The sequence below is a fragment of the Elgaria multicarinata genome, chromosome 9 (assembly GCF_023053635.1).
Source record: "Elgaria multicarinata webbii isolate HBS135686 ecotype San Diego chromosome 9, rElgMul1.1.pri, whole genome shotgun sequence".
Taxonomy (NCBI): domain Eukaryota; kingdom Metazoa; phylum Chordata; class Lepidosauria; order Squamata; family Anguidae; genus Elgaria; species Elgaria multicarinata.
The window spans coordinates 24,492,181-24,514,310 of record NC_086179.1 but is presented as its reverse complement, the minus strand read 5'-3'; the positions used below and the strand labels follow the sequence as shown (position 1 = coordinate 24,514,310).

The 22,130-nt window shown below is 43.7% G+C and overlaps 1 protein-coding gene across 4 annotated transcripts in view; it reads right to left on the bottom strand.

Moving 5' to 3' along the window:
• Positions 1-22,130, bottom strand: part of CHRM2 (cholinergic receptor muscarinic 2) — a 193,109-nt gene that overhangs the window by 24,766 nt on the left and 146,213 nt on the right. Inside the window, exon 4 of one of the 4 annotated variants that reach the window (XM_063135040.1) lies at positions 20,644-20,738. The exons of the other annotated variants lie outside the window; for them this stretch is intronic. The gene's annotated coding sequence lies outside the window, so the exon portion shown is untranslated. The remainder of the gene's footprint in view (positions 1-20,643; positions 20,739-22,130) is intronic. 4 annotated transcript variants of the gene reach the window in all.

The window sequence follows — 22,130 nt, the reverse complement described above, 5'->3', positions numbered from 1 at the left end:
CTTTAAGGTGGATTCCTGCATTGAGCAGGGGGGTGGATTTGATGGCCTTATAGGGCCCTTCCAACTTTACTATACTATGATTTGATGATTCCATGATAAAGCAAAGTCCAGCCCATAATTCCCCCTTCACATGATAAATTCTGCCTCCCAGCCTTCCCGGGGTACACTTATACATGAAGGAACAGAACATGTGAATTAGCAGCTTACATGTATAGTTAACTACAATTCCCATGATTGTGGGGGGTTGGGAAATGGCCAAATCGTCATGGGAATTGCTGCTGACAATATCCAGAATCTTTCACCTAGCCCCTTTCTCCCAAGTCTGGGAAGGACCGGACAGCCTGCAAGGAGAGGAAATGTGTTGTGTGAACCAGCCACAAGGAAAGTGAAAATATGATTAAATGAACAATTTAATTTTGCAAGCGTTGCTGTTTGTCTTTGTCAAAGCACAGAGCAGATAGAATCAGAATTCCCAGAGGGAGAAGGAAATAGCAGCTTAGTTGCTTTTGTGTTTGCTCCTGTCAGTGTCAAGGCAACACAGTTGTTATAAAATTGTTATAGGAGCATTTGCTCCTATTGCCAAACCTACTTCCACAGGGAGCCCAGAGGGGAGTGAGGAAGCATCCTCATTTAACAAATGGTACTACGGGTCTTTTTGGCTAGCCACAACTTGGGCCTAATCTACACCAAGCAGGATATTGCACTATGAAAGCGGTATATGGTATGTGTCAATGGGCCCCAACATTTGTTAGTGCACTTCAATACCACTATAAAGCAGTAGTGTGGCTCCTGCCTTTTCTATACCACTTTTATAGTGCAATATCCTGCTTGGTGTAGATTAGGCCTTGCTCTCCTTTCCCTGCCAAAGGGATTCAGAAGTTTGTGGCACCCCTTTACAAAGCGCCACAAATCAAAATAGAATCATTGACCTGGAAGGTGGCCAGAAGTCCTCCTAAGCCATGATCTGGCAGGATATGGGGAAGAATTTCCAAGCCAACTATCCTAAATCAGATTGGTTTGGAAAAGTTTAATTTATCATAGGTGTTCTCCCTAATAGAGAACTCAGCTGTCGAGTGCTGACATTGCTGGCACTAAAACAGGACCACCGAGTGGAATGCTGGCTCAGCCCCTTACAATTTATACTATCCTTAAGGAGGAAATGACTGTCTGTCTGGAATGGTAGGAGCAGCCCTGCTATGTATGATTATACATACACTGCAACATTTTGTTGCAATTCCCAATTATTTTTTCTAATACTTGGTCGTCCTGTGCGGGCAGAGAAACAAGTCCCCCTGGAAACAAATTAATGGGCTCAGCATACTCTCAGGAATATATTAGCTTGTAAACTAAAAGAAAAAGAAAGGATAGGGGAAGTGTCCTGATGAGAACTGACCATAGTCACTGGTGCCCAGGAATAACTCCCCTTTCTTGGACCCCCTCCTGCTTTTCCCATAAAGGAAGGACACGGCCACAATAAGTCTCCAGGCCTTCCACACATTTAGTGAAGACACCCTCTTCCACACCCAGGTAGGCAGTACCTAGAGTGACCATATGGAAAGGAGGACAAGGCTATTGCCTCTTTAACCATTAGATTCAAAAGGAAATTTCAGCATGAGTCATTTGTATGCATGCAGCACCTGGTGAATCATAGAATCATAGAATAGCAGAGTTGGAAGGGGCCTACAAGGCCATCGAGTCCAACCCCCTGCTCAATGCAGGAATCCACCCTAAAGCATCCCTGACAGATGGTTGTCCAGCTGCCTCTTGAATGCCTCTAGTGTGGGAGAGCCCACAACCTCCCTAGGTAACTGATTCCATTGTCGTACTGCTCTAACAGGAAGTTTTTCCTGATGTCCAGCTGGAATCTGGCTTCCTTTAACTTGAGCCCGTTATTCCGTGTCCTGCACTCTGGGAGGATCGAGAAGAGATCCTGGCCCTCCTCTGTGTGACAACCTTTTAAGTATTTGAAGAGTGCTATCATGTCTCCCCTCAATCTTCTCTTCTCCAGGCTAAACATGCCCAGTTCTTTCAGTCTCTCTTCATAGGGCTTTGTTTCCAGACCTTCTTCATCACAACAGTTAAAGCTGCAAGAGCCCTATCCTCTTGCCCAGAAACAAAAGACAGCAGGCCCCCTGCAGCTTTAACAGTTGTGATGAAGAGGGAATTTCACCACATGCTGCATGCATACAAATTACACCTGCTGAAATTCCCTTTTCTATACAACTGATAAAGATACAGAAGCCCTGACCTCCTTTTCATATGGTCACCCTACAGTACCTCTGCTGTAAATGTTTTTGCAGCCTCAAGACAGCTGCACCTTCAAAGCCATTCTCCAATGGCCCTTCTCCATCCTAGGAATACTGATGTTACGGAACCAAATTTGAGCTGTAACTTGGTAACATTGTGTTTATTAGCAAGTTTAAAGCATAAGGAAACTTACAAACCAAAAAAGCTGCAGCCAATCAGGACAATGAATACTAGTAAACAAGTGGGAAAAGGTTGATGGGGGGGGGGGCAGGGTCTGTTGTTGATTCACTGTTACAGAAAAATGCATACAGAAGAACAACAATGCAACATCTTTGCTATTTTAAATATTTTGGAGAATAAATCACTGCTCAAGGCAAGCACAATGTTTATTGTGGACATTTATCATACTCAAGCGAAACAAATCTGATCACAGAGAACCAACTTTGAATTCTTAAATGCCATCATCCCCATCTGAGATCAGCTCGTGCAAGCAACCATATATATTATACCCTTGCCAAATGACTGTCAAAGCAGTTTATATTTTCCAGCCCCTCAACTCGCAAACTGCTTGCAACAATAAGAACCACAACCACAACCAGTAGGCTTTCGATGAACACAGTTTGCGGGGAAAAGCAAGTCTAACGAAAAATGTAACTAAACTTTGACTGGGTTATTTTTAACTGTAGGTTAATCTTAATCTATTCATGATTTGTTTACAGGCTGCTTTATTATGGGCATAAACATTGCACCTATGTTTATGAAGTTGTACAGAGACTTTTGTGTGTGTTCATATTTCATTTTGCTCCAATTTGCAATTAATTTTGTTTAATTACACTTGACGGTTTTTATATTAAAAATAAAATTTTATAGCACACTGTTATAGAAGATAACATAATTCTTAAAGCAAAACAAAAAAGCTTTATAGGCATAAACTCCCAACTTTGAATTACAATGAAAACCATTGTTATTAATCTTCTAAGAGCTTTTCAATGAAGTGTGTGCTTCATGAGAATCAGTCAATGGAGAGGCAATCAAAACGGGATGACCAACTCTCTTTCTCTATATATATATATTTATATGATAATGGTGATGATGATAGTAATAATATATCTGACCAGGAGTTACCCCTAAACATGAGTTGCTGATCGTGGTGTATATTACTGTCAATCAGGTATATGGTTGATTAGGGGGATTTTTCCAGATCCTGGGATGACTCCCTGGTGATGTCCAAGAATTAATGTCTATTTCAAATCAATGTCTGATTTAAAGAGTTGCACAAAATCTTGGCGTTCAGCTTAATATCTGCAAATTTGCCCTATTCACATCTAAAGGAGGAATTAGGACTATACTCACTAGTTTTAAAGGAGCACATGGAGGAAAGGAGCAAAACCCATTTCTTTCCTCACTATGCTTCATTTCTTTCTGTTTTTCTTCCAATCCAGCTACCAAAAGTGAGTTGGACTTGGAGAAAACAGCTTAAATCAACGGAACACAGTTGGGTAAGCCAAAAACGGGGAGGGAAGCACCATACCCCTGGCCCATGTGCTCCGTATATATCCCTCCTCAAGTAGCGAGATCTATCAAAGTGGCTCTCCTCTGTGTCCCACTGTCCTTTGATATGTGTGATTGGGCCTTCTCAACTGTAGTACTCTGTTCATGGCAGGGATAGGCAACCTTAGTTGGCCTGGGGGCACATTAGGAAACCTGATAAACAAAATGGCTGCCTGCTGACCCAAGAAGGTTGCCCCCCCCGATTTCAATTAAAATAATTGAAAAACTAAAATAATTCAAAGCATAAAACAAAAAATATAAAAACATGATATAAAATACACATTAAAACGGATTAAAACATACCATACATGATTAAAACATCCTGAAAACGTCCAGAAAACATTCTAAAATTTCACTGGATAGGCCTGCTGGAATAGATCAGTCTTTATTGCTTTTTTAAATTCTAAAAGACTGTCAAGTTGACGAATCTCCTCTGGCAGCCTATATATGCTCCTTTTCATGTAAAAACTAGATCCTCCCTCTTGCCTGCTTTATATATGACATGGATAAATGACACACAGCTTGCCCTGTAATATTTTGTTTGGCCCTGAATCTTACCTCCCACAAAGTTAGAGGTCAATTTGGAAGATCCTGTTAAATCTCTAGTAAAACTTCAGTAGCACTGACACAATTTCTCTGGTGAGTTTTTCACATCTAGACTTGAAATAACTTTGGAAGGTCAAGAAAAGGAGTATGGAAACTATCTTTCTTTGCCTAATTACTAGGATTTCTGAATTACTATTCCCCATAGAGCAGTGTTGCAATGATCCAGAAGCCATGTAAGGGTTTGTAGGCATAAAATTCAAATTGACCAGCTGTGTTTTGATTGTTGGCGCCATTCCTTGAGGCTGGATGCTCAATGAAGTATCAGAAGGAGAATTCTTGTTCGAAGAGCACTACGGAATTGGGACTTTCAATAGCCCATCTGCTTTTCAGTATGACAGCGAGAGAATGAGAGAGAGAGAGAGAGAGAGAGAGAGACAGACAGACAGACAGACAGACAGACAGACAGACAGAGAAAGAGAGAGAGAGAAGCAAGTGCTACTGTGTCTGTCTGTCTATCTATCTATCTATCTATCTGAATGAATGAATGAATGAATGCAGTCAAGGAAGAGTTCACTGTTCCTGATAGGTTTGCAAGTAGAAATGTTTTCCAAGCTGCTGTTAGTGTTGAATCCAGAAGTGTTGGGGAGTGACAGATACATCCAAATTGTGTGGGAAGCTGTATTTTTATCTGCTGTGTGAAGATTATATTTAGAGCCTAACCAGAGCTGATGCTGCACACGCTAAGCACTGTTCATGCGTTAGTGTGCATCATGGCAGAATCACTCATACCTCCTACTGGTGTTGAACAGTTATCAGGTGCCCAAGTCTCAGCAATACAAGGCTGGGTAGAGCTGACAAGGAGCACTCAAACTGACTGTGTAGATGTAAGCAGTAGGCAGGCTACACAGGAAAGAGAGGAGCCCAGTAGGCACTGCCCCAAATGGTGTCCCCATTCTGCAGTAGCCAGCACTGGGGGTTACATAAGAGAAAGCCAAAGGTCATTGGGGCCTCCTGATCAGCATTGGGAGATGTCATAGTTCATAGTGAACATCCCCAAACTTCAAAGTGATCTTGATAGGCTGGAGTGCTGGGCTGAAAACAATAGAATGAAATTTAATAGGGATAAATGCCAAGTTCTACATTTAGGAAATAGAAACCAAAGGCACAGTTACAAGATGGGGGATACTTGGCTCAGCAATACTACAAACAAGAAAGATCTTGGAATTGTTGTAGATCGCAAGCTGAATATGAGCCAACAGTGCGATATGGCTGCAAGAAAGGCAAATGCTATTTTGGGCTGCATTAATAGAAATATAGCTTCCAAATCACGTGAGGTACTGGTTCCTCTCTATTCGGCCCTGGTTAGGCCCCATCTAGAGCATTGCATCCAGTTCTGGGCTCCACAATTCAAGAAGGACCCAGACAAGCTGGAGCGTGTTCAGAGGAGGGCAACCAGGATGATCAGGGGTCTGGAAACAAAGCCCTATGAAGAGAGACTGAAAGAACTGGGCATGTTTAGCCTGGAGAAGAGACGATTGAGAGGAGACAATAGCACTCTTCAAATATTTAAAAGGTTGTCACACAGAGGAGGGCCAGGATCTCTTCTCGATCCTCCCAGAGTGCAGTACACGGAATAACGGGCTCAAATTAAAGGAAGCCAGATTCCAGTTGGACATCAGGAAAAACTTCCTGACTATTAGAGCCGTACAACAATGGAATCAGTTGCCTGGTGAGGTTGTGGGCTCTCCCACACTAGAGGCCTTCAAGAGGCAGCTGGACAACCATCTGTCAGGGATACTTTAGGGTGGATTCCTGCATTGAGCAGGGGGTTGGACTCTATGGCCTTGTAGGCCCCTTCCAACTCTGCTATTCTATGATTCTATGATTCTATGTCCTGTTCATGCTCATGTTCTGCTGGGAGGACTCCCACTGATTGCCTGACCTCAGCAGGCACACGAGGCAAACTGTCAGATAGCCTGCAGGTACCTGGCAAAAGCTCACATCTTTTTTTGTTGTCCACAAGCCATGAATTGTGTAAAATCATGACTGGAAATATTTATGGAAATTGGGATTTGCGCAAAATCAGGGCTGCCAAAAGTGCAATTTTTGCAAAATCACAGGTGTCAAGGACCATTGACATCTGCAATTTTATGCAAATCATGTTATTTCAGTAGCGATTTTGCACAAATCCTGATTTGAGCAAAACAGGATTTGCACAAATACAAAAAGTGTGGAACTGTGAGTTTGCCTGAATTGGCACACTCCAAGTTGAGTCAGCTCATGGATACATGCGCCGGTGTCTCAGGGGGAAGAGCAAGCTCGTGAAAACTCGCTGAATTCCACACCCAAACCAGATTCCTCCAACATCCATAGTGGTAGAGCACATACTTTGTATGCAGAAGTCTTCAAGTTCAAACAATTCCTGGCATGTCCAGCTACATGATCTCAGGTTAAAAATGGCCAAGGGTTTCATTCAGTCCACATTTTAAAACAAATTTTAAACACCTTTTTCTCCTGATCTGCAACATTCAAACTGGGGTCAGTTCTACACCAAGCAGGATATAGCACCATGAAAGCAGCATGAAAGCAGTATGTAAGAGGCAGGAGCCACACTACTGCTTTACAGCAGTATTGAAGTGCACTGACAACTGTTGGGGCCCATTGACATATACCATACACCGCTTTCATACCACTTTCATAGTGCTATATTCTGCTTGGTGTAGATCTGGTAGGGTGACCATATGAAAAGGAGGACAGGGCTCCTGTATCTTTAACAGTTGTATTGAAAAGGAAATTTCAGCAGATGTCATTTGTATATATGGAGAACCTGGCGAAATTTCCTCTTTATCACAACAGTTAAAGCTGCAGGTGCCCTGCCCTCTTTTACATTGGTCACTCTAGTATAGCTCCTGCACTTTTAACTGTTGTAATGAAGAGGGAATTTCAGCAGGTTCTCCATATATACAAATGATACCTGCTGAAATTCCCTTTTCTATGCAACTATTAAAGATACAGGAGCCCTGTCCTCCTTTTCATATGGTCACCCTAAGATCTGGCCTAAGATGCAGATTGGAACATATCCATTCTTTTGCTTTCTCTTTTTCTCCAAATGTTATGATACAGTACTCTGCTCAAACCAAACTCTGTGCTCCTTTTCATGTTACATATATCTACATAAACATATATTTTGAGTTAAGAAATTGTACATTTTAGGATAATGTGTACAAAATGCATATTATTTGAAAAAAAAACCACACTTTAAATATAATGGGAATATATACTGCAATGGTACGTTTTTTCCAAGACCGGGGAGTCCAGAGTGTAATCCCACGCTTGCTGGCTGCGGAAATGCTGGGAGTTGTAGGACATTTAAAGCTGCAGGAGCCCTGCTCTCTTTTGTATCTGGTCACACTAGGCAGGGCTCCTCAGCTTTAACTGTGGTGATGGAGAGGAAATTTTGCCAGATGCTGCATGCATACAAATGACACCTGCTGAAATTCCCTTCTCTATACTACTGTTAAAGACACAGGAGCCCTGTCCTCCTTTCCGTAGGGTCACCCTACGAAACAGATCCCATGTAATTCAGCACAGCTCTGCCAGGATCTTGCCTCATCACTGATGGTGAACATATTATACCTATGGTCACCACCATCCTTGGCCGTCCCAATTTTTATTTTATTTAAGATTCATGTGTTATTTTTATTTCTTTTACTGGGAGGCTGGTATACTTTTGTAAACCACCCAGAGAGCTTCAGCTATGGTGCAGTATATAAATGTAAATAAATAAATAAATATGCTGCAAAGCAAAGTGCTGCCATCTAGCACTATCTCTATTTGCATTGAAAAAGGCAGTTTTATTTTGGGGCGCTCAAGACCCCACCTCTGCCTCGTACTTCAGTTCTTTGGCAAGTTACTTTTCTTTTAGTCTCCCCAGTTTGTCTTCTTGGAAATGAGTGCTTGATGATCAGCCATGTCCACCATGGCAGCCATTTTGTGAATGCATGAGCAGTCATTTTATGAGAGCAGCCATGACACTCTCAAAACCTCAAATGTGTCCAATGACCCAAAATCTTCAGGGAACCCATCGCTATATTTTATGACTGGGTTTATCATAAGTTGTATTCTTTCTTAGCCAAAAATAAGTAGGGGATCTAATGCACTCTGCCCTCCCTACATGAACCAGAGAGAGAGAGAGAGAGAGAGAGAGAGAGAGAGAGAGAGAGAGAGAGAGAGAGAGAGAGAGAGAGAGATTTCAAAACCTTTGTTGATTAGTGGGGTTCTGGGCACTGTTTGATACGTTACAAATGCCTGTGTAACATAGAAAGTGGTTATTTTTGGCTTGGTATCAAGAACGATAAGAAAAAAACAGGACTAGATAAAATTGCTGTGAACCACTATGTGGAGGTAGACCTTTAACCTGAAGTCGCTCCTTCCTTACATATGTCCGGACAAGATGTAGGGCGTTATTTTTTAAAGTTTGGATTGCTGTATTGATCTGTTGCAAGATGTATTTGTCATAGCCTTTGGCTAGAACAACAAAATGTATGCACTTACTTAAGTGCCTTCTGAGACCAAGAAACTTGAGTCATTAAGCAACTGGTCTAATCACTCAGTCCCCCCACCCCACCCCGGCTCCCGTGGCATCTGCACCTCACTAATGGGCAAAGCAATGCCTCGACACATAATTGGCGCAACACGCTTTATATTTGCAAAGTCATTTGCAATTCTCGGTGAAGAAAGGCACCAAATGAATATCTTTGTAAATAACATAGAACCTGATAATTAGACTGTAAACAACATTATTATTCACCCATGCACCAAGAGGCAGAGACAGAGACAAGGATTAATACACAAACATTTTAATTTTCCGAATATCATCAACTTGTATCGCACAGTGACTGGGAGCGAGAGCTAAAACACTCCCAGTTCAAATCTCTCCCAATTATATACAGAGGTTTCATTTCATCCATTCAATGACTCTTGGGGGAGAATTCTTATTGTACCAGTTGCTTAATCACTCAGTGAGCCAAAGGAGAAGGAATGTAACTTAGGAGAAAGCTAGTCATAAAGTGCAGCGCGTTCGTCCTCCTCAACTTCTTTGTTCTGGTTTTTTGGTAAATTGGAAACTTTGCTATATAAACCTTTCAAATGAATCTTTAAAAAATAAATAATCTTGCCTCAGTGATGAACTCACCTAAGTGGTCTGAGGCAGCCTCCTATCCCTCCGCCTCAGCTCCCCAGCGGCGATATGGGAATAAAAATGCTGATGATCTGACCGGGTTACAGCAAAACAACGTCTATGAAGCACTTTTGAACTAGCGCTGAGCCAAAAAAAATCTTCCACGTCTTTTTGACCATTCAATTTGATCGACAAGACATTGATTTTCAGTTTTCTTTCCCCCAAGGAGAAGAAAATGACAGTGAAATTCTCATGGGTTCATGCACTTATCGTAATTCCAAGGAGGGTCTGTGTGGGTCAGCCTCCTTGCTTTCAAACATCTCTCTGGAAGTCTGCAGCCTCCAAGCTTTAGTTAAAGCCTGGGGATGGGGTGGGTGACGCAAGCTCCCTGCTTCCCCCCACCATTTTTTCAGTATCAGCACCCCAAAATGTGTCTGTAGCAGTGTGGGGTACCCAAAAAGTCAAATTTAGCTTCTTTGAAATCTACATTTTTGTTTTATTTATTGCATTTAGATCCCGCCTTTTTTCCTCCAAGGATCCCAAAGCAGTGTACATAATCCCCCCTCCATTTTATCCTCACAACGATGACCCCGTGAGGTAGGGTGGGCTGAACGTCTGGAACTGGCCGAAAGTCCCCTAGTGAATTTCCATGGCCGAGTGAGGACTAGGACCTGGATCTCCCGAATCCCAGTCCAACACTCTAACCACTATGCCACATTGGCTCTCCATTTGATCCTTTTCAGGGCAAAACTGAATGAATAAATACCATCGAAAGAAGGAAATTACAATAACTTGGTCATATTATCTGAGGAGAAAACTACACCATACTCCAGCTTATTATACAAGGGGAAAGCAAAGGAAAGAGATCAGTGGGAAGAAGATGAACATCACGGTTAAAGAACTTGAGAGGATGGGGCGAAAATCTGCCTGGGCCTGGGAGGGCAGTGGACACCCCCAAGCCTGGGCCTCCTGGGTCCCGATAGAGATGCCCGGCAGATTTTCAATCCATCTCTGCCTGCAGGACAAAGGGTGGACAGGACTGGACGGAATCACTTCCACCCTGACCTGCGCACACCCTTTGTCCTTTAGTGTAGGGACCCTTGGGGAAATTGGTTTCTCTCCTCCCATCCCCCATCAGGAGGGCTGGGAGAAACGCGATTTCCCCAAGGCTGGGGAAATGCGATTTCCCCTTCCAATCTAATAGCGGCAGCCTTTAAGGCCCAATTGGTGTGGTGCGGGGGGAGGCAAAGCATGGTTTCTGGGGCCTCTGGGAAGTGCATAATTCCTCCAGCATGCTAATGGCATGTCAGGGGAAATGTGCAGTTTCTGGAAGGCCTGGAAAGTGCATGTTGCTGAGTACTCGGCCAGGCCGGCATCTGGAACAGCGCACCCCGCAAGTTCTTCATTCACTAACAATAGCTAATGTCTCATAGGAGAAGGCACCTTAAAAAGATGAAGGCTCTGTAGATGCTACAGAGGCCCCAGAGATATTAAACTGTTTTTTCTGGTTGGCTGTGGCCTGGAGTGAAGGGAGGCAAAATCAGCCTCCAAACATTCCCAAGCTGCCCACTCTTGGCCTAGGGGAAGGCGTCATGACATAACTCATTCTATGGGACTTTCTCAGATCAAGAAGTGCAGGCAGCCTGGGAGGCTGCAGAGCAAAGGAGAAATGTATAACGCTGGGGGGGGGGGGGAATCAGCAACAGTGCTCCAAAACGCCCCCCAAAGAAATTCAAAAGGAATTGAAAAGTGGACTGAGAATACATCAGAAAAACTGAACCTTTTTCTTTTTAGGAGGGAAGAAAACTTTCAGGAAATTGGAGGGCAGATTTCAGCACAGCACTACTTTGAACATTCAAAAAGTACTACTTAACTGCTTGGCATAATTATTACTTTGCAGTGGTGATGCGGATGAAATTATAGATTGTTTTCTCTACACCTCCCCCCCCAACCCATTTTATTTTTGGACTGGAATTCAATTATAACTTGGGGGGAAATTAGCCATAGGGTTTAGGGTTACTGGAAAGGAAAAATGTCTGATTAAGATTTGGCTGCTATGTTAACAGAAGGGAAAAGAGACATTTTGTCAACACCTTAGGCTATTTTTCTCTCTAAATGATATGTAACATATGCTGGATATAAATAATCAATATTGCTGTGTGGAATGTGTTAATGCACGCGGAGGAGTATAAGAAGACATAGGCCAAAGGAAAGAAGATGTTCTTGCTCATTATGTTAATTCCCAGCCCTAATAACTGTCAGTAACTGGATGTGGGCTGATAGAAGCACAAGAACAGAAGAAGAGCCCTGATGCTGGATCAGACCAACGGTCCATTTGGTCCAGCACTCTGTTCACCCAGTGGCCAACAAGCCATCAACCAGGAACCAACAAAGCAGGACATGGTGCAACAGCACCCTCTCACCCATGTTCGCCGAGAACTGATGTATATAAGCTTACTGCTCTGATACTGGAGATAGCACATAATCATCATGGCTAGTAGCCATTGATAGCCTTCTCCACCAGGAATTTATCCAACCCCCTTTTAAAGCCATCCAGATTGATGGCCATCACTACATCTTGTGGTAGTGAGTTCCATAATTTAACTATGCACTGTGTGAAGAAGTACTTTCTTTTATTTGTCCTGGATCTTCCACCAATCAGCTTCATGGGATATCTCCTGGTTCTAGAATTTTGACAAAGGGAGACAAATGTCTCCCTATCCACATTCTCCACACCATGCATAATTTTGTACACCTCTATCATGTCTCCCCTTAGCCTCCTTTTTTCCAAGCTAAACAATCCCAATTGTAATCTTCCCCCATAGGGGAGATGCTCCAGCCCCTTAATCATTTTAGTTGCTCTTTTCTGCACTTTTCCCAGCTCTATTATATCCTTTTTTAGGTGTGGTGACCAGAACTGCACACAGTATTCTAAATGTGGTCACACCATAGATTTGTATAAAGGCAGTATGATACTAGTAGCTTTATTTTCAATTTCTTTTCTTATAATGCCTAACACGAAGTTTGCCTTCTTTACAGCGACTGAATACTGGGTTGACATTTTCATCGAGCTGTCCACCACAATCCCAAGATCTTTCTTGTTCAGTCAACGCCAGCTCAGATCCCGTTAGGATATACTTGAGGTTGTATTTTTTGTCCCATTGTGCATCACCTTACACTTGCTTACCTTGATCCGCAGCTGCCATTTGGATGCCCACTCTCCCAGCTTGGAGAGATCCCTTTGGAGCTCTTCACAATCCCTTTGTGTTTTAACAACCTTAAATAATTTGGTGTCATCAGCAAATGTGACCACTTCACTGCTCACTCCTAATTCCAGATAAATTATGAACAAATTGAAAAGAATTGGTCCCAATATCGATCCCTGTGGGACCCCACTATTTACTTCCCTCCATTGGGAGAATTGACCATTTATTCCTGCATGCTGCTTTCTGTTCTTTAACCAATTTCTGATCCATAAGAGGACCTCTCCTCTTATTCCATGACTGCTAAGTCTGTTCAGGAGTCTTTGGTGAGGGACTTTATCAAAAGCCTTTTGGAAGTCCAAGTAAACAATGTCCACCGGATCACCTGTCTACATGTTTGTTGACACTCTCAAAGAGGTGATAGAGGTAATCTTTCCAGGGGCATGAAACCAAAACTTGGTTGAACCTCCAACAGCAAAATTCCCAAGAGGCCTTGGCAATTTTAGAAGGACTGCAGACCCTCCTTCCAGAATAGGGGTGATAGCTCACTGTGCACTTTTAAGTGGCACACACTTTCCCCCATTAAAGCAAGAACTTGAGAATATTTAAAAGTGTGCATTTTTTAAAAAAAAATGCATGATTTTACATTGTACCTTTTTAAAGTTGTGTGTTTTTAAAGTTGTACATTTTGCCAATGTAAGCTTGGGAATGTGTGGACATTTTCAGAGAACATGCACTCCCATTCACATTCAGGGATGCGAATGGGGGCATTTTTGAGTGATTTTCCAACTGAAATGAAGTTATCATACATCACTAGTTGTACCTACCTGCCACCTGTTAAAGATGAGGTGTGTGCCAAAAAGAAAAGAAAAGAAAAAGTGGTGGCAACCCTAATTCAGCATCACAGATGCTGTAGAGTACAGAGGTATTCAAACCTAGTCCTTTAAGATCTAAACATTCAATACCTTCTGGCTGGCTGAGTGAATATGCCGGTTTTGTTTTCTCCCACATTTAGATTTTTAAAATCTCAAGTTCTTCCTGTTGCATCAGACAGAGCAGGAGGCCCCTAGATTCTAGTCACAGTTGCTGCTGGCAGTAATATTATCTTGCATCATGAGAAACAAACCCTAAAACTGACCTTAGCAAAGTGTGGAGAGTTTATTCAGAGTCTAGACCAATGCCGAGATTAGCAAACCCTTAAAGCGTTCTCCGTTGCAGCTCACCAGAAAATTTTATATGTGGGTGTAACTCTTGAGTATAATACAAAGGTCACTAATTAAACATGCTGTGTTCCAAAGCAGTGGCATATGGGAAATCCTGGCATGTACATGTAAATTCATCACTTCAAAGTCAATGAAGACCTGCAGGGTCTCTACAAAGCATAACAACATTATTAGTCTCTCCATAAGAGATGTGCAGCAGGAGAGAGAGCAATTACAAAATCCCCACATTCCTATCAAAAGCTGGATGGAACCTGCCACACCCTAAATCAGATGTGGGCAGAAGACAGATCTCCAGATGTTTTGCACTTCGACTACTAGGAACCTCGAGCAGCACGGCCAATGGTCAGGAATGCTGGGTGTTAAAGTCCAAAATGTCTGGAGATCCATTCCAGCCACACACCCTGGCCAAGGGACCACATGCAGCTCCCTCATGGGCTAGCCTTCTTTCCACGGCATCCCCTAGTGATCCTGAAGCAAACTGCTCTTTTTCAGCTGCTGCTACCAGCAAGGAAATTGAACCGTATCAGGATCACTGGGGGATGGAAGGGGGTGAGAAGGCTCTCCATTCCCTCTCCCAGTGAGATCACTCTTTCCTCATTAGTGTTACCTGTGAGGGAAGAGTGAGCCATATCAGGAGATGTATGTATATGCGTGCCTGTGTGTGCATGTCTGTGTCTGTGCATGAGTGTGGCACCTGAACCCTGAGACAGTATTGCATGGATGCATCAGAGTGCTGTGCACCCCTGCTCTAATGGACAGGGCAACCAAAAGACAAGATACTATCTCATACTTTGCTCAGCTGAGGGGAGTGTAGTGTTTTTGTGTTAATGGTTGATGTATAGACAGGGCTGGTCCTACCATTAGGCAGAGTAAGGCAGCCACCTCAGGCAGCAGATGTTGGAGGGAGGGTGACAGCAAAGGGTTCAAGGAGAGAATTATGGGCTACGTGGCCTGCCCTGCATCCCCTAAGCTAGCCTGTTGTCGTCAGGTGTGGTGAAGGACAATGCGCCAATACCAGTGTTGAATAGGGTGACCATATGGAAAGGAGGACAGAGCTCCTGTATCTTTAATGGCTGTATTGAAAGGTGGAATTTCAATAGGTGTCATTTGTGTGCATGCAACACCTTGTGAAAGCTCCTGCAGGAGCTATACTAGAATGATCAGATGTAAAAAGAGGGCAGGGCTCCTGCAGCTTTTAACTGCTGTGATGAAGACGGAATTTCACCAGGTGCTGCATTCATACAAATGACACCTGATGAAATTCCCCTTTCAATACAACCATTACAGATAGAGGAGCCCTGTCCTCCTTTTCAAATGGTCACCCTAGTGTTGAAGAAAGATTCAACTGCTACCCCAGTCAGCTTTTGTACAGGGAATCAAAGGGACACCATCTTGTCCTGCACTTCACACAGCAAAATATCTTGGGCCAGCCCCGGTACAGACACCTCCCCAGTAGGAACAGGCACCTACTTTGAAAATGCCAACAATTGGCAAAAATGTCCATCCACAGCTGCATTGTGTGAGGGTACTTATCTGTATTTTGCAAGACTGCTTAGACTGATTTATTAGTTAAGTGAGTATAACCCGGGAGGGGTGGGGGGATATTGTGCTGGGGCAAAATCACTGAACTCAAGTCAACCTCATTTGATGCTATTTGTCACTAGCCCTTAAACATTATTTCTCTCCAACCCCATGGTGACAAAGAGCATTATAAACAAGAAATGAGTTTCAAAATTGGTCTCCAGTTTAGATTTTAAAAAAGGCAGCAGTCTGGGTCAGATGTTACCATCCAAATACACCATTGCTCTTTCAACACTTTATCGGACTGCTTCTATTATTAATTATTATTATTATTATTATTATTATTATTATTATTATTATTATATTTATTTAGAATATTTATATACCGCTCCTCATTGAAAAATTATGCTTCCCTTCTTACCTTCTGAAAAGTCATGTAATGGAATGAGTGGGAAATTATTGAGGAAGTGGCTCTTTATGGCAGCAGTTCATTCAGATGCAAGGAGTGAGAGGCCCAATGCACACATTAGACATTGTAGATAAAGCCAACACAAGGTAAACATGGAGATCATGAGCAGCTCTCATGGCACTGACCATGGCCCCTAGGGGCTGTTGAAACATATACACATGGCATCCACATGTTTATTGCAAGGTGCAAACTTTGGTGCAAATAGCTGAGATTCCTCTGAAATCAGGGGTTAACCACCACGCCTTCCCAGTGTGCATCTGTTGGAATGAATACACATGGGTCATTTTTATGACTGATTCACACATAATGGGCTGGATCCAAAGGAAACCAGTAGTCTCACCGAAATCAATGAAATAATGATATCAAAACCAGGAACCATTGGTTTCAATGGGACTAAAGCACGTTTGACTTTCTCTGGCTCCAGGGGCATTTCCACACGTCGTACTGAAAGCACTTCCATCCGCCTCCAGTGCACCCCGAAAACGATCGTGTAGCTTGCCTGTAAAAGAGACGAGGAAGAGGCGTCGTTGCTGGTGCCGCCGGCGCCGGCACCCACCTCCCTCCTCACCCGCCGGGACGGAGAGCTCGGCAGAAAAAGGTGGGGTGGAGAGTGGAGGGAAGAGAGCGGACGGGCGAGGAAAGGGAGGGCAGCGGCGGCCCCTGCACGGTCCCAGGGGTGTGGGAGGCGCCCTCCCCTTTCCTCGCTCGTCCGCTCTCTTCCCTCCCACGACCCAGCTCCGCTGCTGGGAGCTCTCACAGGGCCTGCTGGCTAAAGGGAAACGGAGCCTGGAGCAGCCTGCCCGCAGTCTGTGCCCCCGAAGCACGCCTCCTCCTCCTCCTCTTCTGGGGACGATTAAGGTACATAGTACACGAGCGTTTTTGGGGCGCCCTCAAGGGGCTTCGGGGCGCCTTCGGAACGTTGTGTAGACTCCCCCCAAGACATCTTTTTAAAAAAGAAGTCGACTCCTAAGCCTTTTCAAGTGTACTCAAGAAACAGTAAAGTGTGAACAAATGGAGACAAATTTGCATTTGTAGGTATCTACATGGTTTGGGTCCAGGCTACCTGCAGGATTGCCTTCTCCCATACAATCCGTCCCACACTCTCAGGTCCTCTGGGAAGAATCCACTTCAATCAGCAAAGACTAGGCTGACAACCATTACCCAGAGGACCTTCTCTTCTGCTGCTCCCATACTGTGGAATGGCCTGCTGGAGGAGACACGTCAACTTAACAGTCTGTTAGCATTTCAGAAAGCAATTAAGACTGATCTCTTCTAGCAGGCCTATCCAGTGGAATTTTGGGATGTTTTTAGGATGTTTTAATAATGTATATTATGTTTTAATTCAGTTTTATCTATTTCTTATTTGCTGCTGTTCCCCGCCTCGATCAGAATGGAGAGGCGGATAAGAAATAAAATTATTATTATCATCATCATCATCTTGTATATTTTACACACACATATGAGAAGCAGGGTTGATTAAACCTCACTGCTGAACTGAGTGTACTACAAACTATAGATGGCCTGCCAACTCAAAACTGGTCTTCCAACTCTGGTCCAAAAATCTATAGGGTTTGTAACCACACTTTGCCTAATTTCGGTTTGTAGTAACCAGACTTTGACTAATAAAGGAAATCTATAATTTCTGTGAAACAGGCAGTAATGGAGAAATACTGGAAAGAATCAAGCATGCAATGCAGAAAGGATGGGGGCAGAGGAAGAACGCAAGCCTGCAGCATGGCCACCATGAAAGCCAAATGGTGTAATCCTGTGCATGTTGAGTTATAAGCCCCACTGCATTCAGTGGGATTTTACTTCTATATGAGTGTGCATAGTATTGCAGCCTCAAAACATTCAGTCAGAGAGGGATTCCCATCTAATAGACATTATACATTAGGGTGACCATATGAAAAGGAGGACAGGGCTCCTGTATCTTTAACAGTTGCATAGAAAAGGAAATTTCAGCAGGTGTCATTTGTATATATGGAGAACCTGGTGAAATTCCCTCTTCATCATAACAGTTAAAGCTGCAGGAGCTATACTAGAGTGACCAGATTTAAAAGAGAGCAGGGCACTTGCAGCTTTAAAAAGAGGGAATTTCACCAGGTGCTGTATGTATACAAATGACACCTGCTGAAATTCCCTTTTCAATACAACGGTTAAAGATACAGGGCCCTTTTCCTCCTTTTCATATGGTCACCCTATTATATATGCCCAATGCTGGTTTCAGGATTTGGGGGCCCCATGAGCATGGCACTCTCAGTGCCCCCACTAAATTGTAAGAGGTGGGACATGCAAACTGGGAATTCTCTTAAGCATCTAGAATCTGATCTTCTTGGATACTCTGTACAAAATGCAAATGGCAGCACTGTTAGGGCAATGGTCCCTCTCCTGGTCTTCAGATCCTGGTAGATGCCCAAACTCGACAGCTCTGTTCATTTCTCCAAAATAGACAAATATTAAATGGAATGCCTTAGTTTAAATAGGCTGACCATATGAAAAGGAGGACAGGGCTCCTGTATCTTTAACAGTTGTATTGAAAAGGGAATTTCTGCAGGTGTCATTTGTATATATGAAGAACCTGTTGAAATATCCTCTTCATCACAACAGTTAAAGCTGCAGGTGCCCTGCCCTCTTTTAAATCTGGTCACACTAGTATAGCTCCTGCAGCTTTAACTGCAGGGCACTGAGAGTGCCATGCTCATGGGGCCCCCAAATCCTGAAACCAGCATTGGGCATATATAATAGGGTGACCATATGAAAAGGAGGAAAAGGGTCCTGTATCTTTAACCGTTGTATTGAAAAGGGAATTTCAGCAGGTGTCATTTGTATACATACAGCACCTGGTGAAATTCCCTCTTTTTAAAGCTGCAAGTGCCCTGCTCTCTTTTAAATCTGGTCACTCTAGTATAGCTCCTGCAGCTTTAACTGTTATGATGAAGAGGGAATTTCACCAGGTTCTCCATATATACAAATGACACCTGCTGAAATTCCCTTTTCAATACAACTGTTAAAGATACAGGAGCCCTCCTCCTTTTCATATGGTCACTGTAGTTTAAATAAAGAAGAAAATGGTGCATTGTAATTTTACACCCCGCAATAAAACCCCAACAACTCCACCTCTATATTTAGAAATTGCAGTGATCCTACAACAGCAATAGGCATTTCTAAGCACACACAATACCATTTCTTAAAATGCATGAGGACAATTCTGAATGATAAAGGAGAAAACAGGCACGAGGAAAGATAAGAAGATTCTTTTAATACATCGGCGCGAGACTAAAACCCGGATCAAAGTCTTCAAGCTATACAGTAATGTCAGCATGAGCTGTGTGGTACGGGGCCAAGGAATGCATTAAATAATAGGTTATTCATTCCAAGCATCCCTCCCATCTTTCATCTTTATGAGCTGAACAGTAAGGGACCCTTTATTCCCTGAATCTTTGTTCAATGGAACTGTAAATAAGTAAGAGCTAAACTCCAGCTGTATTTTTTTTTTAAAAAATGAGGGCAAGAACTTAGCAAGGCTGCAGTGACACTATAATTTATTGATGTGTTTTCAAAACAAACACAGAAAATCCAGAATAATTTCTTTTAACTTATTGCATGAGCCTGGATCCCCATCACTGTGGGCTATTTATTTATTTATTTATTTATTTATTTATTTATTTATTTAAAGAAAACACACACACACCCCGCCCCCCAAAGCTGTGAGGTCTGTTGTTGCTGGTGAATATCTTTTTTTAGGTGAGGCGGCTGTCTGTAAACAAGTCCCACCCATGGCCTGTGAGAGGGAAATGACATGGTCCATGATGGGTATTAGTGGACAGAGCTGTGTGCAAATGGTGTCTCAGAATTCTCCACTCTATTTGTGGGCAGAGAAACTGGGGTGTTTGAGGGAATTTCATCAAATTTCTCCTAGGGGAGTATAAAATCTCAATAGTTTCTCAAAGGTAGGACTCACCATTGGAAGAGTTGTAGCACAGTTTCTTTCTTTTCTTTTTTCCCCAAGGGGTTTGGGAGGTTTTGTGTTTCTGCCACAAAGGGCAACAGCTTCCATTTTGTTGCTAGGCTGGCCCCCATTTTGCATCCAGCACAATGCAGATGTGAGGGGGGAGAAGCAGTGTTGTATCCAGCTCCAGGGAAGAAGAGGAGCTAATGCTGTGCCAAAAATCGGTCCTCCAAAGTTCTTCAAGTTGCCTTCCCTGTGAAAGAGGCTTCCTCATTCTCAGGGTGCTTATACTGTTGACCTTTCTACACCTCCCGGCCTTCTGGGAGGGAAGGGGGGAGGATCTCGCGATATCCTGCTCACAAGATCCTCCCCCTGGATCCATACGCGTGCATGACATCCCGGGAGGGAGGAAGGATGGCGCGCCCGTCATATAATAATAATAACAATAATGGAGATGAGCGCAATTGCGCTCCCTACAAAAATGTAAGTTAAACACACAAACACACAAACCCTGACCCCGCCCCCCGATGGGCATGGAGTGCCCAAAGACCTCTGTGCCCATACCCATTTCCCATCTTCTCGCATTTACGAAACAGGGGCAGGCGCCCACACATCTCCCGCAGCCTTGGGACCGCAGAAAACCCTGGAAATCCCTGTTTTTCCGTGGTTGTCCCCGGTTGGATGCACCGGGATGACCCCGGGGAAAAACAACAGTGTAGAAAGGGCCTGTGGTTTTGTGGTGTTTTTGAGCTTACCTAATTACTGCAAAGTAGCTGAGGGTGTGTTTTCCTTTTCTATTACACATCTCTCCGTTGCTCTACAGCCTCCCAGGCTGCCTGCACTTCTTGATCTGAAAAACACACACACCATGGGAGGAATTGCATTATGATGTCTTTTCCTGGGCTTTAATTGAAGTATGGAAAGCCGAGGAGAAGAGATGGTTGTACAATGAAAGGTAGGCCACTCACACACACTCCTCAGCCACCTCCTAAATAAGGTAAATGCAAGAAACCCAGACCTGACCCATGAGAATTTCTCTGAAATTTTCATTTTTGAATTTCTTTTTGAAAGGATTTTTTTGCCTATCAAAATGAATGAGAATGGCCGGGAAAAAAATGTGGGACAATTTTTGGGCACAGCACTAGTGGCTGATCACTATGAGTGGTCATAGCTAGGAACAATTGGTGACAACAAGACTTGTACTGTTATTCTCTTCTGCGTCTGTCCTGTAATAAATTATTCCTAGGTATCAGCCTAGCCCTGTTGATCTGTGTGCATTCCCCCCCACCCCACTTCATTGGGTGGCTATGTTCTTGACCCAAAACAGAACAGAACCTTTCTGATGAGAACAACTTTGTGCACATGAGCTCTGTATGCACAGCCAGAGAGACCCTACTCATGTACAACAGGCATGCATGGAGGCTCTTCAGGTGAAAGCATGGAGGATGGGTGTGGAATCCCAACCAATTATCAGTTGCACTCCTAATCCCCCCCATACGTGCTCACTGAGCATGCAAAAACATGAACACTACCAAAGTGGAAGCACCCAGACCATTAAATGGCTCCATCAGCAATAGTAGAATTCATGGCTAAAGCAGCACCCAACACCTTGGGCAGCTGTCAGCACCCCAGCAGGGCTCACGGCTGATGTCTGGCCTGGACTCTCCACTCTAGGGCCATAGCTAGACCTAAGGATTATCCCTGGATCGTCCAGGGGTCATACCTGTTCATCTAGGTGACACACAGGGGATCCAGTGCTCGGGCAGGGGTGAACCCTGGATGATCCCAGGATAAACCTTAGGTCTAGTTGTGGCCTAAGAGGCTTAGGCTAGGAGACTCCATTTTAATTTGGTACAGTGCTCTGGGGCCATTGTGGGAAATCAAAATGGCAGGCAGCTCACAACGGCCTGAAACAGACTTCCGTCATGAAGGGACATCCCAGCATGCAATTTCCTAGGGTTGCTCTCACAGCTGGAGCCAGCCTGCTAGGCTTATGAAGCCACATGCCGGTGCAGAGTATTCTATCCTGTAACACCTGCGAACAATCTGCCCTCCTCCGCTTAAGAGGTGTCCATTTTGGTCTTTGTCGACTTTCGTCTCCAATGATTTAAAACCAGGAGGAAGCAGGAGGGAATGACAGTCCTGCAAGCCCTACACACTCCTTGAAATGAGTGGAATAAACCGCATGGTAATAGCATTTCATAAAGCTGCCCAGCCAGCCAGCTTCCCTGGTGAGATGCTT